At 41.4% G+C, this 17,413-nt stretch overlaps 1 non-coding gene and 1 pseudogene across 1 annotated transcript; one reads left to right on the forward strand and one right to left on the reverse strand.

The window, feature by feature from the left end:
* Positions 1-246: 246 nt before the first annotated feature.
* LOC147925447 (uncharacterized) lies at positions 247-1,431 on the reverse strand (annotated as a pseudogene).
* Positions 1,432-7,848: 6,417 nt separating this feature from the next.
* LOC147925448 (small nucleolar RNA R71) lies at positions 7,849-7,955 on the forward strand. Its single transcript, XR_015585509.1, has one exon. It is a non-coding gene; the product is annotated as a small nucleolar RNA R71 (small nucleolar RNA).
* The last annotated feature ends 9,458 nt before the right edge of the window (positions 7,956-17,413 follow it).

Raw genomic sequence — 17,413 nt, forward strand, 5'->3', positions numbered from 1 at the left:
GTATCAAAACTTGTCTTATAAAAATTTTAAACGATTCAATTGACCATTAAAGAATCGAATAAAACATACGGTCTCAAAACCACTTAAAGCAGTAAATCAACTTCATAGAAATTCAATAAATAAATGGAGTAAGAACCCTAAACATATAGTCCCAAAAAGAAGAAACCGCAAAAGAAAAAGAAAAGAAAGCTTAAAGCCTGCCTCTAATGAGCTTAAATCTTCTGCTTTTAAACTTTAGTTTTTAACCTAGTCATGTTCTAGGGAAACGTTTGGGGCGACACCCTGATTTGATGTAGCAAACACTCCAGGCCCTAAAGCTTCCCTCTTCGGAGGTGGTGGAAGGTTTCCCCGATTTTGGTTTCCTTGATGCTCCCCTCTTTCAAGCATAGTACACTCTCGTGCGTAGTGGCCTTGCTTACCACACCTCCTACAGTCTCCATTTCCGATGGGGCAGTTCTTGACCAAATGATCAGTCCCCCCACACCTAATGCACGCCCCTGTGGCCTCCCAACATGTTCCACCATGCTGTCTGCCACACGTCACAAACTTTGGGAGACAGTTTCGGCCTAGGCCTGAGTCATTGTTATCCCAAATAAGCTTATGAGATTTTTCTTCCTTAGTTACCCCCTCATTAATTCTTATGAGGTGCTCAGCTTCCTCCTCAATTCCTCTTTCAATTGTAGCATCTTGCTCTACTAGCTCAACCATGCTAGTACATCCTCGAATAGAACACCGATTTTGAATATTAGCTCTTAGTCCTCTCATAAATCTACGAATTAGTTCCTGCTCTCCATACTCTCTTCCAATAAACCTCCTTAGAGGAGTGAACTCAGCATCATACTCTCTGACCGTTATTCTGCCCTGACGAAGCTCCAAAAACTCACATTCCAGCTGGACCATAGCTTCTTGAGGAAAATACTTCTTATTGAACTCCTCTCTGAAATCCTCCCAAGTAGGCACATAACCGACATGTAAGCTCCTCCCAACATTCCTCTACCAATTGTCTGCATCTCCACGTAAGTAATGCACTGCAAGATCTTTTTTAAACTCCACTGGACATCTAGCTGACATGAGATTTCTCTCTAACGTCTGCCTCCAATCGTCAGCCCGAACTTGATCATTGCCACCATTAAAGTACTCCGTGCCCATAGTACCCATGAGCTTCATTGTCTCAAAATAAGAAAACTGAAATCCTGCTAGTGGATTAGGCGGAGAAACTAGGGGTGCAGGTGGTGGCTGGCGAGGTGCATAAACAGGTCGATCAAAAATCTCTCGCATCATGTTCCGGAGCTCTTGCATCTGTGCACGAGTTTCAGCAATCTCTTCTGTATGAGCGGCAACATGATTCTCTCCAATTGGCGGCTGACCTTGCTCACCAACTTGGTTTTCTATGGGGTTTGCAAGACGTCTTCCTCTTCTGTTTGGTGCCATTCTCTGCTTACATAAGATCAAAATTCAGAACCCCCACACAAACAAAAACTTTACTGAAACAATTCTAAACGCAAGTCGACTTCTTTTGGTCTTTTTTTTTTTTTTTTTTTTTAGAAAGTACAAATCCCCTTTTTAAAATGCTATTAAAAAAGGTGTTTCTTTAAAAAAAAAATCATTTTAAAAAGTTAGCCTTCCGGGTCAGAACTGACTTGGCTTTAACCTAGCTCTGATACCAATTGTTACACCCAACTCCCAAAATACACCAAAAAGAAGTACAAACTTGCGTAGCTATTCACATTTCTCTCCTGACCTGAAGAAGGGAAAAGAGAAAGGGTGAGTAAAACGAGTTTACTCAGTGAGGAGATCAACTCTGCCCACTGGTCATAGAGCAAACACGTTCTAAACATAGACACGATTACTTAGCATAAAATCAGAATGTCTAACCATCAAACAATCATCACATCGACGATATGCAACACATAACTCATTTATACTCTTCTTTATCATGCAATCATGCAACTTAAACATCACACTCAGAGCAAGGCCCTTGCGGCACAACTACTCCCACACTTAGAGCAAGGTCCTTATGGCACAACTACTCCCACACTAACATTCTCATTCTCGTTCTCATGCATATGCTTATGCCATTCATAAACTTGTCTTAACATATATCCTTAAACATTAACATCACACTTTCAAGTTACTAACAAGCTAACTTCAACATGTAATCACAAACCACCCAAAGACTATTCTCGAACCTATACTTAGCAACTATCGAAGAATATATAAGGAAAGAGTCTGCTGCATAACCGCAAATACCACCCTCACCTGACTCTAAGCTGGCAAGAACTGGAAAGAAAGGCTGAAGCAGCTAGCAACAATCTGAAACTTGCAGCAGAAGAAAAACTGTTCAACACAGATTAGGGTTTCTAGGTTTTGACATAAGCAGATGATTTTTGACCGACAAGCAACCAACGCATAAGCTAAGGGTTACCTTTTCCGGTGATAATGATGGCTCAGGTGGCTTTCCTAACACCCCTTATATCTGTAAAAACTGTCGAACTGGCTTGAACTGCTCAGGTATCGCCGGAATTCTTCCACCAAAACCTCAAGTCGAAACTGAAAACTGATTCTAACGTTTACTTAATTTCTGGGTTCAGAAACCAATGATTTTTCACCAACTTGTAACTTGAACTGCGAATGGAGTTTACCTTGTAATAAAGAACCAAAAGTTGCTACTTCTTCCTTGCAGCAGGATCTATCCAACGACACCAAAAGCATGATCTGGGTCCTTCGGATCCGACGGTAAACAGATCACCGAACCCCTACTTGACAATGTTTCTGAATTCCTCTACTTCACTAAAACCAATTGTGGAATCATAAATTACAATCTCAGTAACTAATAGAGGCATACTCAATGGAATAGACCATATATCCATGAAAGGTTTGCCTTACCTTAATGAAACCGGTGTTAAAAGATGAAAACGAGACGTCCGACCCTTCTCCCCGCTTAACTTGAACCGAAAAAGAAAAGGAAACGCAACTTCAACTCTTGATCACTAACGATGGCGATGAAGGATTGAAACCAAGGAGATCTGATGCTTTAGGGTTTTGTGTTTGCTATGCAAAGAAGTGGCTGGAGGTAGAAGGAGATATATACACCGTATATATACATTTGTACACAAGCGCACATAGGTTTTGCGATCAAAGTGGCTGGGCCCTTAGTGGGCTGGATTAGGTCTCACAACTCCACTTCCGCTCCAGCCACATATTACAGATGGGACCTGGCTAGGCAAGCTCAAGTTGCGGCTTGCTTCTCATACCACTTCCTAAACCTTGCCTTCATCCTCGCCTCAGGCTCCCAAGTCTGCTCCTCAACACCATCACAGTCCCAAAGGACTCTCATCAAAGGAATCTTCTTCTTCCAAAGGTCCTTGATCCTTCTCCTAAGAACCCTCACTAGTTTCGCCTCCAAAGTCATGTTAGGCTGAAGATCCTCAGGAATCTTAGCCAACAACTGATCATCCTCACGGAGACACTTCTGCAACATAGACACACAGAAAACCTTATGGAATGCTCGCATAACCTTAGGTAATTCTTGTCTATATGCCACCGGCCCATATCGCTCAATCACTCTGAACGGACCCATATACCTCGGGCTCAACTTAGTCTCAGTCAATGACCTGTTCGGACCCCGCAACATAGCCATCTTGAGGTACACTCTATCTCCAACCTGAAACTCAAGATCTCTCCTCCTCCTATCGGCATAACTTCTCTGTCGATCATGAGCTTCCTTCATGTTCGGCTTGAGAACCTGAATCTTCTTCGAGGTCTCCTGAACAAAATCTGCCCCGTACATACTCCTCTCCCGCACCTGAGTCCAGCATAATGGTGTACGACACGGTCTCCCATACAAAGCCTCATAAGGTGCTATCCCGATACTCGCCTGGTAACTGTTGTTATAAGCAAACTCTACCAAGCTCAAATGATCTGCCTAATGGCCACCTCAATCAAACACACACATCCTCAGCAAATCCTCCAACGTCTGGATCGTCCTCTCTGACTGTCCGTCTGTCTGGGGATGATAAGATGTACTCATATGCACATTAGTGCTCATCTCTGCCTGAAATGCCCTCCAGAACACCGAAGTGAACTTGGAATCCCTATCAGACACAATACTCGCTAGCACCCCATGCAACCTGACTATTTCCTTCACATACTTCTTAGCCAAGACCACTGCTCCATCAGTCTTCTTAATGGCCATAAAATGTGTCGACTTAGTCAACCGGTCCACAATGACCCAAATAGCATCAAACGTCCTGGACACTGGCAAACCCACCACGAAGTCCATAGTAATCAAATCCCACTTCCACTCTGGAATGGGAAGACTCTTCAGCAAACCACCTGGTACCTGAGGCTCAGACTTCACTAGCTGACACACATCGCACCTCGCAACCCAACTAGCCACGTCCTTTTTCATCCCGACCCAGTGATAGTACCTCTTGAGATCTTGGTACATCTTAGTCGCTCCTGGATGAACAGAGAACATGCTAGCATGAGCCTCTCTCAGAATCTCCTGCCTCAACTCCTCATCCTTCGGCATACAGATCCGCCCATGCACCAAAATAGTACCATTAGCCAAAACCTGATACTCTGAATCAACATCCTTTGAGGCATTCACCAGCCCCAAATCCTTCTCCTGAGCCAACCGCACTCTGCTCAACAAGTCTGCTCTATTAGCTGCAACCAAACCCAACGGCTCTTGAGAAACCGCACACAAGCTCAACGCACTGATCTCTCCTACCAGAGAATCCATATCCTACACCTGAGCCGAAGCTGCCCGCTTCCGATTCAAAGCATCTTCAACTAAGTTAGCCTTACCAGGATGATAAGCTATCTCCATATCATAATCCGCCACCAGCTCCATCTACCGCCTCTGCCTCAAGTTCAGCTCAGGCTGAGTGAATAAGTATTTCAGGATCTTATGATCTGTAAACACCTGTACCTTTGCACCATAAAGATAAGATCTCCAAATCTTCAGGGCAAAAACTACAGCACCCATCTCCAAGTCATGAGTAGGATAGTTTTCCTCATGCTTCCGCAACTGCCGCGAAGCATAGGCAATCACCTTCCCATGCTGCATCAACACACACCCTAGACCAACTCTGGATGCATCCGTATAAACCACATAGGGTTCTCCCTGCTCAGGGAAACACAACACTGGAGCGGTCGTTAACATCTCCTTCAGGCTTGCAAAGCCCTCCTCACACTCATGTGACCAGACAAAAGGAACATCCTTCCCCGTCAACTTAGTCATGGGACGTGCTCTGCTCGTAAACCCCTGCACAAATCTCTTGTAATACCCTGCCAACCCGAGAAAACTCCTGATCTCCGTGGCATTTTGCGGTCTAGGCCAATCCCTGATAGCCTGAATCTTCTCCGGATCTATAGAAGCCCCATCTGCAGACACAATATGACCTAGAAAGCCCATCTCACGCTGCAAGAAACTACACTTGCTCAGCTTAAAAAACAACTTCTACTCCCGCAGCTTCTCCAGAACTGCCCTCAAATGCACTGCATGCTCTTTAGAACTCTTATAATAAACCAGGATGTCGTTGATGAAAATGATGACAGACACGTCCAGAAACTCCTGAAACATGCTGTTCATCAATCTCATAAACGCAGCTGGTGCGTTAGTCAACCCAAACGGCATCACCACAAACTCATAATGCCCATACCTCATCCTGAAAGCAATCTTCCTCACATATGTCTCATCTATCGGGATCTGATGTAACACGACGCTAGATCTATCTTGGAGAACCAAGTAGCACCTCTCAACTGATCCAACAACTCATCGATCCTCGGAAGAGGGTACTTGTTCTTCATAGTGACCCAGTTCAAACCCCTGTAATCAATACACAAGCGGAAATTCCCATCCTTCTTCTTAACGAATAACACCGGCACTCCCCATGGTGATACACTAGGACGGATGAATCCCTTGCTCAACAAATCCTCTAGCTGCTTCTTTAGCTCTGCCATCTCTGCTGGAGCCATCCTGTAAGGAGCCTTGGATAACGGTGTCATCCCTGGTTCCAGTTCAATCATAAAAGGATCAGACCGAGAAGGTGGTAATCCCTGCAATGACTGGAACACGTCTTCAAACTCCTCTACAACCTGAATACCGCTAACAATAGACTTCCCCACTGACTCTAGCATAGATATAGTAACCAAATAAGCCTCACGGCCCTTCTCGATCATCTCTCCAGCCTGAATGGCCGAGATCACGAGACTCCCCGAAGTCGGTCTAATCCCCTGATAAACCAACTTCCCTCCTGAGCGCTCAAAATCCACTCTAATCCGATGACAATTCAGATGAACCATATGCCGATGCAACCATTTCATCCCCAAATACATACTACTCGGTTTAATACTGCTGAACCCTATCTTGTTAGCAACTGATAGCGAGGTGATGTTGACTGAAGCTCCCAGATCGCACAAGCAATTGTTGAAAATCCTAAGGCCTATTGAACATGGCAGAGTGAAAGAAACAGGATCTAAGCACCCTTTACTCCTCAATATTGCATTCCCAATCTCTTTGACAGTTTCCTTAACCTCAATCTCTAGCTGAGCTGTCTCCTTGATGATTTCCTCTCGAAGTTCGTGTGGTGGCAAGAACTTAGGAGGTGGAGCTTTTTGCTTGGCCATACGCTCTGCAAGCGCCTCTAATTGGATGTCAAGAGCAGCATTGAACCTTTCCTCTAGTTCCCCTTCTACTCCTTCATGCAATCTAGGTTGATCTGTCATCTGAACATTTACTCTATGTATCATCCGATCACCACCATCAGGTGAGCATCGGGTTCAGCCTCGGGTAGTTCTTCAGATTGTGGTTCTCAAACCAGTGCTCGATTATCAACTCGATCATTCTCCTCGGGTGAAGGCTCGAGTTCATACTTGGACATGTAGTACTGATACTCATTCATCCCATAATGATCCATAGCCTCCCCATCTTGAACATCACTGTCTTCAGTGAGGTAGTCCTCATAATCATCATCAAGGAAAATGGCTTGAGCAGTGGCATAATCCTTTGAGTTCTGAACAGCTTTACCTGGAAGCTCGTTGATCTTTGGAGGTGGTTGGTTGTTGTGGTGGCCCTCTAGGTACCTCAGCTTAGTGTTGAGGGAATCATACTTGGCATTCAAGTCGTTGTATCCAGAATCGATCTTGTTGCTCATCTCGGCAAAACGTTTGGCATTGTCCATTGCAACCGATGCTTGACTCTGTATCATTTGTTGAATCATTCCGCATAGATCAGCTTCTTGGGATTGGTTCTGCGGACCTTGCTGTTGTTGGAAACCAGGTGGGGCGATTGGTTGATTGTAGTTGCTAGAGTACTGCTGCTTAGGAGCATAGCCTTGATTATATTGGACAACACGCTTTTGCTGGCCTTGGTTCCCTTAGACTCCGAATGGGTAGACTTGGTCTTGAGGATTAGCAACGTTGGGGTTACGGTAGGGCAGGTTCGTGTTTGGTTTGTAGTTGTTGTACCCCTTATTGTAGCCTCCTTGGTTGTTGATGTAGTTCACATCCTCAAGGTGAGCATTCTCCCCATCTTGTTGCAAAAACTGCTCTTCCTCTGAGATGGCATGGACATGCTGCTGCTGGCTTAGGAGCTTATCCAACTTGTCATTTAGGGCTTTCATGTCCCTCTTGTACTTGGCATCTTCCTCACCAGTAGATCGCACAGTGCGATCGTACTCCTCATTGTAATGCCCATCAGATTGAGCCAAGTTCTCCACTAGATCCCAACCTTCGTCGACATCCTTGTTGAGAAACTTTCCATTGCTTGTGGTGTCCAGCAACATCCGTATCTTTGGGACCACTCCTCGGTATAGTGTACTTAGAAATGAAGCATTTCTAAAACCATGATGAGGGCATCTAGTAGTGTATCCCTTGAAACGTTCCCAAGCTTCGTTGAACGTCTCATTACTCTTCTGAACAAAGCTGGAGATATCATTTCGCAGCCTTGCAGTTCTGGAGTTGGAGAATAATTTGGCTAGAAACGCCTTCTTGCATGCTTCCCAGGTAGTGATGGACTCCTTGGGGAGTGATTTCTCCCAGATGTGTGCTTTGTCTCCCAAAGAAAATGGGAAAAGCCAGAGCTTGAATCGATCTTCACTAACTCCATTTATCTTAGTTAGGCTACAGAGCCTATCAAACTCATCCAAATGGTCCAATGGGTCCTCCATTGGCAACCCATGAAACTTGTTGCTCTGTATCATCTGGATGAGACTACTCTTGATCTCAAAGTTGTTGTTCTGGACAGCAGGTGGCACAATGCCATTCCTTTGAGTGTGAGTAGATGGAGCATCTCCTGCTCCTATGTTGGTCCTCACTTGAGGAGCTGGTGGACCATTCATATCCTCCTCAATTGTTGTTGGTTGTGGTTGCTGGACTTGTTGTTGATATAGTAGCCTAGGTCTGTCGATGTTGTCGATGAAAGGACTCAAGTGTTGGCTATCTTTTGATCGTGTTTGCATGCACAAACAGTTGACCGAGTGAGTACAAGAGGGTCAACTCGATCCAGGTGATCGAGTGACGGGTTGGGTGGGTACTCGGGTTGTACCTGAAATGCAAGACAAAGAAATACGAAAGTAAACAAGTCAGTAACTAACCAAAGTAAATTATAGAACTTGATCTAGCAAGTGCTGAAATCCTAAACGTAGCAAATTAAATTCAACTAAATGGCAACGGCGCCAAATTGACAACAAGATTTTCACCCAGGGTATCAATTCCCTATGCAATTGTAGTACAAAGGGTTATCAATCCAAATGGTTGATATGCTAGCAGATAAGATGCGATCAGAACTATGCAAGTCAAGCCAAGCAATAAATGGGTTTGATCTAACAATCCTAAATTAAATAAAAGAAAGCAACTAAACAAGAATGAAACATGTTATTTTCTATGTGTGATGATGATGAATGACGGTAGAGATGATGGTTGAACAGGTGGATGCAAGGTGTTTTAATTACCCTTATGTTGTTGCAGCATAAAAGATATCAATCCATAATGGATGTGATGCAAGCACTTAGGATGTGGATACTTATCTAAGTTAAGCCAAATGTGATGAATGTTTTTATCTAGCAACTAATGATGATGAAATGCAGAATGTAAAGATACTAAAATAAAAAGCTCTGGATGGAGCTCGAGCAGACACTCGATCGGATGCTCGATCGAGTGGTTGGTCGAGTTGGTGTGTGGATGTAAAACAGAGACAAGACAACAATGAAAACAGAGTAAGACTAAAGTAAATCAAACAAGGAACAAATAACAAAGCTTGAAATAGAGAATCAATAAACAAGGAAAGGTCCTAAGGATGGATTCATGGGCTGGGCTTAAGCAATGGTTATCTAGATTGACCAACAAACCTCAATCAACAATGAGCTAATCTCTAGACAGTGATCTTCCAAGACTTGTTATTCCATTCTCATGGTAATGACAATGGAGCTTAGATACTTATAGACTAGCTCTCACTAGCTATTACATATAAAAGCAGGCATTAAAATCCAGATCACTATTGTCAAAAGTCAAACAAAACATCTAATCTCTTAGCATGCTTAATGATAATCTCTAGACTTAGCCTTATCTAGCAACTTAGACATTGGTGTGATGCTAAGAAGCTTACGATCTGTTCTTACCTTCTCAGTATAAGAACAACATAGAGCTTATCTAATCTAGAAGATATCTATAACAATAAAGCTTGGTCAATCTAAAAGCCCATAACTTTTACCCAGCCTAATCCATCCTTAAGATCCTAAGTCACTACTCACAATCACTAAACATGATGAACATAATCATAAACCCAGAAAATGATGAAACTTGCATGACTAGAAAGATGAGATAGAGATCTACAATATTGAAGAAGAAATCAAACCCAAATTCTTAATACTTAGAAAGTTATGAAACAAGCAAGTATCAAAAGATTATTGGTTTTTGGTACAAAAGCGGCTAAAAATCTTAACAAAAAGAAAGGAAAAAGTAGACAATCCCCAAAAGGGTAAAATACTAGGTTCTAGATATTATTTCTGACTCTCTCTGACTTGTGGGTGGCCATGAGGTACAAGTTACTTATATAGGAGAGAGGGGAAGTGAAACAAGTTTATATTGTGGTGTGAATGATGATGTATGCAATGGTGAGATATGAATGGAATGATGGATGGGTGTTTCAATTCCCCTTATGCTATTGCAGTACAAGAGGTATCAATCCTAAATGAGTGTTTCTGAACAATTAAGATATGCATATGAATCTAAGTTAAGATAAATGTAAAGATTGTTTTTCACTAACAATCCTAGGAAGAAAATGTAAAATGCAGAAAATAAACTACAAGAACTAACAACTAGATGCAAATGAAACTGAATGATTGAAACAGTGATAAAGCAAGAACAGAAACAGAGACTACTACTAATGAACTAATGCAAGTTAATTAATGAACTGAAAACTAAATGTATGCAACTGGAATGAAACAGGAATGAAACAAGACAAACACAAATCATAGACACAGAGTTCTGGGGATGAACTCGAGCAGCACTCGACCGAGTGTAGGTCGAGTGGGTGGTCGAGCTAGACTAGACGCAGAAACAGAGCAATGCAATAAAAACAGAGTAATGCTAAATCCAATCAAACAACAAGCAAGCAACAGGATTAAGACTAAGATTTCAATAAACAAAGAAGGTCCTGAGGATGGATTCATGGGATGGACTAATCATTGTGGTTATCTAACTTGGTCAACAAATCTCAAGCAAACTTTGAGCTAACCTCTAGACATATTAATCTAAGACAAGTTTCTCCCACTCTCATGGTCAAGAAACAATCAAACCTATGCAATTCTAGACTTGTTCTCACACAGTAAAGAATCTACACAAGCAGGCATTAAGCAATACATCTCAAACCAAACAAGACCTCTAATCTCTTAGCAAGCCTAATGGTAAGCTCTAGATCTAGCCTTATCTATGCTTCCTAAACATTGGTGTGATGCTAAGAAGCTTGAAATCAGACTCTACCATCTTAGATATAGAATCAGCATTAAGATCATCTACCCTAGAAGAGATCTACAACAATCAAGCTTGACCAAGTCACACAAACCACAAGATCAATCCATCCTAACCCATCCTCAAGATCCTAAGGAAACTACTCACAACAATACATGGTGATCAAAGTCAAAAACCCAGAAAATATTGAAACTTGCATTATTAGAAAGATTAAACAAAGATCTTCAATATTGATGAAAGGATGAAACTCAAATTCTCAATATCTTGAAAGTTATAGAACCAACAAAATATAAGAATCTAGTCTTCTTTCATAAGGAAGTACAAGATCTTAAAAATAAAAATGCAAAAGGAATAAAACTAAAAAAGGTAAAAACTAGGTTTAGGGAATATCTAAAAAGTTGCACACTTTGGTGGCTGCAGGTACAAGGCCTTATATAGGTGAGGAGGTGGAAGCCCTAAAAATAGAAAAAGTCAAAGTAGTCAACGGCTCGGTCAACTCGACCAGTGCTCGGTCGAGTCCATGGTCGAGCTGGCTTCTCTCGTGCACACTCCACTCGGTCGAGTCCATCTACCCACTCGGTCGAGTGCTTGGTCGAGTTGGACTCTGGACCTTGGTTCTTCAGCCTTAACTCTCTTGCTTTCCCTTCAAGATTGCTTCACTTCTCCTCAGGATTGTTTCCATGCTCCTTAAGCTCCAAAATCACCTGTTTATGCATTAAAAGATGCAAATGCAATGCAACTAAACTCTAATGCATGATTAGTCCTAAAGCTACCCAATAATGATGAAAATGGCTAGCAAAAGATGCAAAACATGTGAATAAACTAAGGGAAAACATGGTAAAATATATGAACATCAACACCCCCAAACTTAGTCTTTGCTTGCCCTCAAGCAAATAAACAAGACATAAGAAGGTAGATGAGGTTTGAAAGTGGGATCTCAGCTCCTAAAGCTTGCAAATAGACTATCTAGAATCAATGTCCAAGTTACTAGTACTATGATGCAAGTTGGATGAGCTATACTTAAAGACTTTAGACAAGCATAACACAACCTTCACTGATTTGAGCCTTAGACATCCACATGCATTCAAATCAACCATTTCCTTTAACATTCATTAATCAAGAACATGAATCAATTCTATGCAATGCTTAAACTCATTTGGCTTGGCAGTAAAAGGTTTAGAGACAATGATGGTCTCTTTTTAGAGTAGGGCTTATCAATATCAAGGTTCTCTCATAAAAAAATGGATTGAGCTTTAGAAGAATGCTAAAGGTAAGAACACTTAGACACATACAAGAACAAAACCTTGTCTACCCAAAGGCTCCCAAAGTGTTTATCCTATCAATCTAAACCCAATTGGTCCTAGTGCTACCCTTTAACTTCTTTTCTTCTTTTTCACCATTTTCTCTTTTGGTTTTAAAGTCTTAGGAGAGGTTTCTTATTTGATCTTTCTAGTGGAATGGGGGATTCTTACTTATTTGCTATGGTTCTCTTTTCTTCTTATTCTTAAGACATATAAGCATTTTGCTAGACTTCTTTTTTCTTTCTTTCTTTTCTTTAACTAGAACCATCTTTAAACAACCTTATTCTTCCCATTCTTTCACTAGACTTTAAATTTTCTTAAACACATTCCCCTCCTAAAGACTCTAATCTTTTCTTTCTCTTTTTCCTCTTTTCTTCTCATAATAGCCAAGTCCCAAACCCAACAAGTGAACCACCTAGTCCTATCTAGTTTGAAAAATGCAAACTAGAACTACACAAGGCTTTACTCTTGTCAGTTCAAACCTAACACTTTCTACCAAGCTCAATCCCAAAAATAGGCCTCACACACACAAGAATAAACATGGCTTGAAAGAAGGTTTGGTTAGGGGTAGGGAAACTGATTTAAAAGTGAAATCAGCTACTTGGATCAACAAGAGTGGCAAAAGGAGAAAGATGATCCAAATAAGTATATGGTATCCATGAGTTTAAAGCAATGCATACATTGATAATTAACAGTCAATATTAGGTTCTTATAGATAGGAAATGGCATCAAATCACAACATGCTTCAATTTAGACCAAATGCAATTCAGGAATTCAAGGCTTGGTTCAATCTTATGCTTCTAACCACTCAACTAGCATCAAAGTACTATTAACTTGGGCATTGATCCTAGTCTAGTGAATTAAGCAAGCTAACAAGGAAAAACTTATTATAGATCCCTAATGCAAACAGTCCTATATGCTAAACAAAACTCTTAAATATGCAATGCAAACTACATGAACACTCTTTTTTTTATAAAGATTTTTGCAAAAAATTTTCAAATTTTTATGGTTTTCCTATGCCTTAGATGATTATGCAAGTGCTAACATGATGATGATAAAAATTTGAAATAAGAAAACAAAACACAACATCAAATGCTATCTCAAACCCTCCCCCAAACTTAAATCACACAGTCCCTTGTGTGAAAGAAATTTGCTTGAGGATTCAAGACTTAAAACAAAACACAACATATGAAATGCTATGGTATATACAATGGTAAGGTGATAATGTTACCTCAAGGATTGGAGAAGAAGCTGTCCACATCCTCCTGCATACTATCAAAGGTGTAGCTGGGGTCCTGCTGGTGACTGGAGGAAGGTGATTGGGGCAGCTCGACAATGCCAATCGACCGTGACTCGGTCGAGTGCATGTCCGAGTGGGGGGTCGAGCTGGACTGCGAGTCTATTTTTCCAAGTCCAATTCTCTCCAAACCTATCTACACTCTCATTAAACAGCCTGCCCAACACAAACATAAAACAAAAATATCAAAACTACAAGGAAAATAAAGCATATGTACAATGATACCTTAGGGACTTCCTCCCTAGTGAGCTTGTTTAAAGTCACTAAGCTTGACTTTTGATGCCTTTTCAAGCTTGTTTTAGAGACCAAGGAGGTGATGAAATCCCCCCTGGTTCTATTTGGTAACCTTGGTGTTCCTTCTTGATCACTACTTCTTTAGCACTTGAACCATGTTTCTTCTTAAACTTGAGTCTTGGTCTTGCCTTCTTCAAAGACCTCTTGGTGAGCTGAACTTGAAGACCCTTCACTAAACCAGCTAACACTTGAACTGAATCCTTGAGATGTTGAACTAATTCTTCATGAGATGAGACCTTAGCTTTTGAAGTCTCTTCTTCTCTCAAAACCTCAAAATCAGCCTTATCTTCAATCTTAAATGGTTGACCTCCAATGGTTGGTTGGTTAGATGGATCTGTAATATCAAAGTTCATGGTCAAACCTTCAGCTATGTTCAACCTTATCAACCCCTCCTTAACATCAATGATTGCTCCTGCTGTGGCAAGGAATGGTCTCCCAAGCAAGATTGGATCCTCTACCTCCTTATCCATCTTTATTATGATGAAATCAGTGGGAATTCTTGCCTTGCCTATCTTGATTAGGAGGCTCTCAAATTTACAACCTACATCTTTGTGTGAACCATCAGCTAGACTTATGTAGTGGTTGCTTGGCTTGAATTCAGTGTGTCCAAGCTTTTCTGCTATAGAGTAGGGCATGACACTAACAGATGCTCCAAGATCACACAAGCATTTGTTGAAGTGAAGGTAGCTGATGGAGCAAGGTAGATTGAATGGACCTGGATCCTTAAGCTTGTTGGGATAACAGCTTTCCCAATCTCTTTTAAATCCTTCATGTCTTGGTCTTGAGCCTTCTGCTTGGATAATTCAAGAAGCATGTCCTTAAGTGCAGGATGGTGAGCATATTTTTCCAAAGGAGGTCCTCTATCTTCCTCCTTCTCCTCAATGACAACCTCTTGTTGAATGGCCAATACTTTCTCTTGTTGCAAAGCCATCATTTCCTTTCTCTCAATGATTTCCCTTAGTTCCTTCAGCTTCTGTGCCTTGAAACGTCCTGAGAATGGTAGAGGCGGTTTGTAAGCAGGAGGAATGTACTTAGCAGGCTTAACAGTTTCTGTGTCCTCAGCTCGATCGACCACTCGATCAGGCACTCGGTCGAGTGCTGGCTCGAGCAGATGGTCGAGTGCACTACCGGATTCAGTCTGCTTTGCACAAACTTCACTCTGAGCTTCAAGAAATGACCAATCCTCCCCAGCTTGAACTTCACTGTCCTCAGTGACTTCTTCATCAAGGATATGAATGGCTTTTGCAGTGAACTCCCGTGGGTTTTGACTAGCTTGTTCAGGAAATTGGTGGGGCTTAGGAGTTGAAGTAGAAGCAATGGAGCTCTCCATGTACTGGAATGTAGAGGTCAGACTTTCAAGCTTGTTACTCAGGTCATTAGAATAAGAATTCAACTTCTGGGTCAGCTCTTCAAACTGCCTTGCTTCCTCAATCTGCTTATTGGCTTGCCCAAGCAACAGCTGTTGCAGCATAGCTCTTAAGTCAGGTTGTTGGGCTTGGTAGGTCTGAAACGCTGGAGGGTGACACCATTGAGTCTGGAAACCTTGTTGATGGTGCATGGGTGCATAATGGAACTGACTGCTTTGAAACATGGTTACAGGCTCGTACGGACACTCGGTCAAGCACTGGCACGAGTTGAAGGTCGAGTAGACTGAGTTGTGAAGTCTATTTGAATCCGGCTTCTGACTCGATCAAGTACTCGATCACGCACTCGGTCGAGTGGTGGTCGAGTTGGTGGTCGAGCTGATACCTGAAACTCAATCACAGACAAGCAGTAGAAGAAACGAGATCAGTAGTGAACAAGTGGATAAACGAACTTAATCTTAGACTTCTTTTGATCCTAATTGTCACAAAAACACACTCAAATGGGCAACGACGCCAAATTGAAACAAGTTTATATTGTGGTGTGAATGATGATGTATGCAATGGTGAGATATGAATGGAATGATGGATGGGTGTTTCAATTCCCCTTATGCTATTGCAGTACAAGAGGTATCAATCCTAAATGAGTGTTTGTGAACAATTAAGATATGCATATGAATCTAAGTTAAGACAAATGTAAAGATTGTTTGTCACTAACAATCCTAGGAAGAAAATGTAAAATGCAGAAAATAAACTACAAGAACTAACAACTAGATGCAAATGAAACTGAATGATTGAAACAGTGATAAAGCAAGAACAGAAACAGAGACTACTACTAATGAACTAATGCAAGTTAATTAATGAACTGAAAACTAAATGTATGCAACTGGAATGAAACAGGAATGAAACAAGACAAACACAAATCATAGACACAGAGTTCTGGGGATGAACTCGAGCAGCACTCGACCGAGTGTAGGTCGAGTGGGTGGTCGAGCTAGACTAGACGCAGAAACAGAGCAATGCAATAAAAACAGAGTAATGCTAAATCCAATCAAACAACAAGCAAGCAACAGGATTAAGACTAAGATTTCAATAAACAAAGAAGGTCCTGAGGATGGATTCATGGGATGGACTAATCATTGTGGTTATCTAACTTGGTCAACAAATCTCAAGCAAACTTTGAGCTAACCTCTAGACATATTAATCTAAGACAAGTTTCTCCCACTCTCATGGTCAAGAAACAATCAAACCTATGCAATTCTAGACTTGTTCTCACACAGTAAAGAATCTACACAAGCAGGCATTAAGCAATACATCTCAAACCAAACAAGACCTCTAATCTCTTAGCAAGCCTAATGGTAAGCTCTAGATCTAGCCTTATCTATGCTTCCTAAACATTGGTGTGATGCTAAGAAGCTTGAAATCAGACTCTACCCTCTCAGATATAGAATCAGCATTAAGATCATCTACCCTAGAAGAGATCTACAACAATCAAGCTTGACCAAGTCACACAAACCACAAGATCAATCCATCCTAACCCATCCTCAAGATCCTAAGGAAACTACTCACAACAATACATGGTGATCAAAGTCAAAAACCCAGAAAATATTGAAACTTGCATTATTAGAAAGATTAAACAAAGATCTTCAATATTGATGAAAGGATGAAACTCAAATTCTCAATATCTTGAAAGTTATAGAACCAACAAAATATAAGAATCTAGTCTTCTTTCATAAGGAAGTACAAGATCTTAAAAATAAAAATGCAAAAGGAATAAAACTAAAAAAGGTAAAAACTAGGTTTAGGGAATATCTAAAAAGTTGCACACTTTGGTGGCTGCAGGTACAAGGCCTTATATAGGTGAGGAGGTGGAAGCCCTAAAAATAGAAAAAGTCAAAGTAGTCAACGGCTCGGTCAACTCGACCAGTGCTCGGTCGAGTCCATGGTCGAGTTGGCTTCTCTCGTGCACACTCCACTCGGTCGAGTCCATCTACCCACTCGGTCGAGTGCTTGGTCGAGTTGGACTCTGGACCTTGGTTCTTCAGCCTTAACTCTCTTGCTTTCCCTTCAAGATTGCTTCACTTCTCCTCAGGATTGTTTCCATGGTCCTTAAGCTACAAAATCACCTGTTTATGTATGAAAAGATGCAAATGCAATGCAACTAAACTCTAATGTATGATTAG

This window comes from Camelina sativa, chromosome 16 (assembly GCF_030686135.1).
Source record: "Camelina sativa cultivar CO46 ecotype springtype chromosome 16, ASM3068613v1".
NCBI classification, from domain to species: Eukaryota; Viridiplantae; Streptophyta; class Magnoliopsida; order Brassicales; family Brassicaceae; genus Camelina; species Camelina sativa.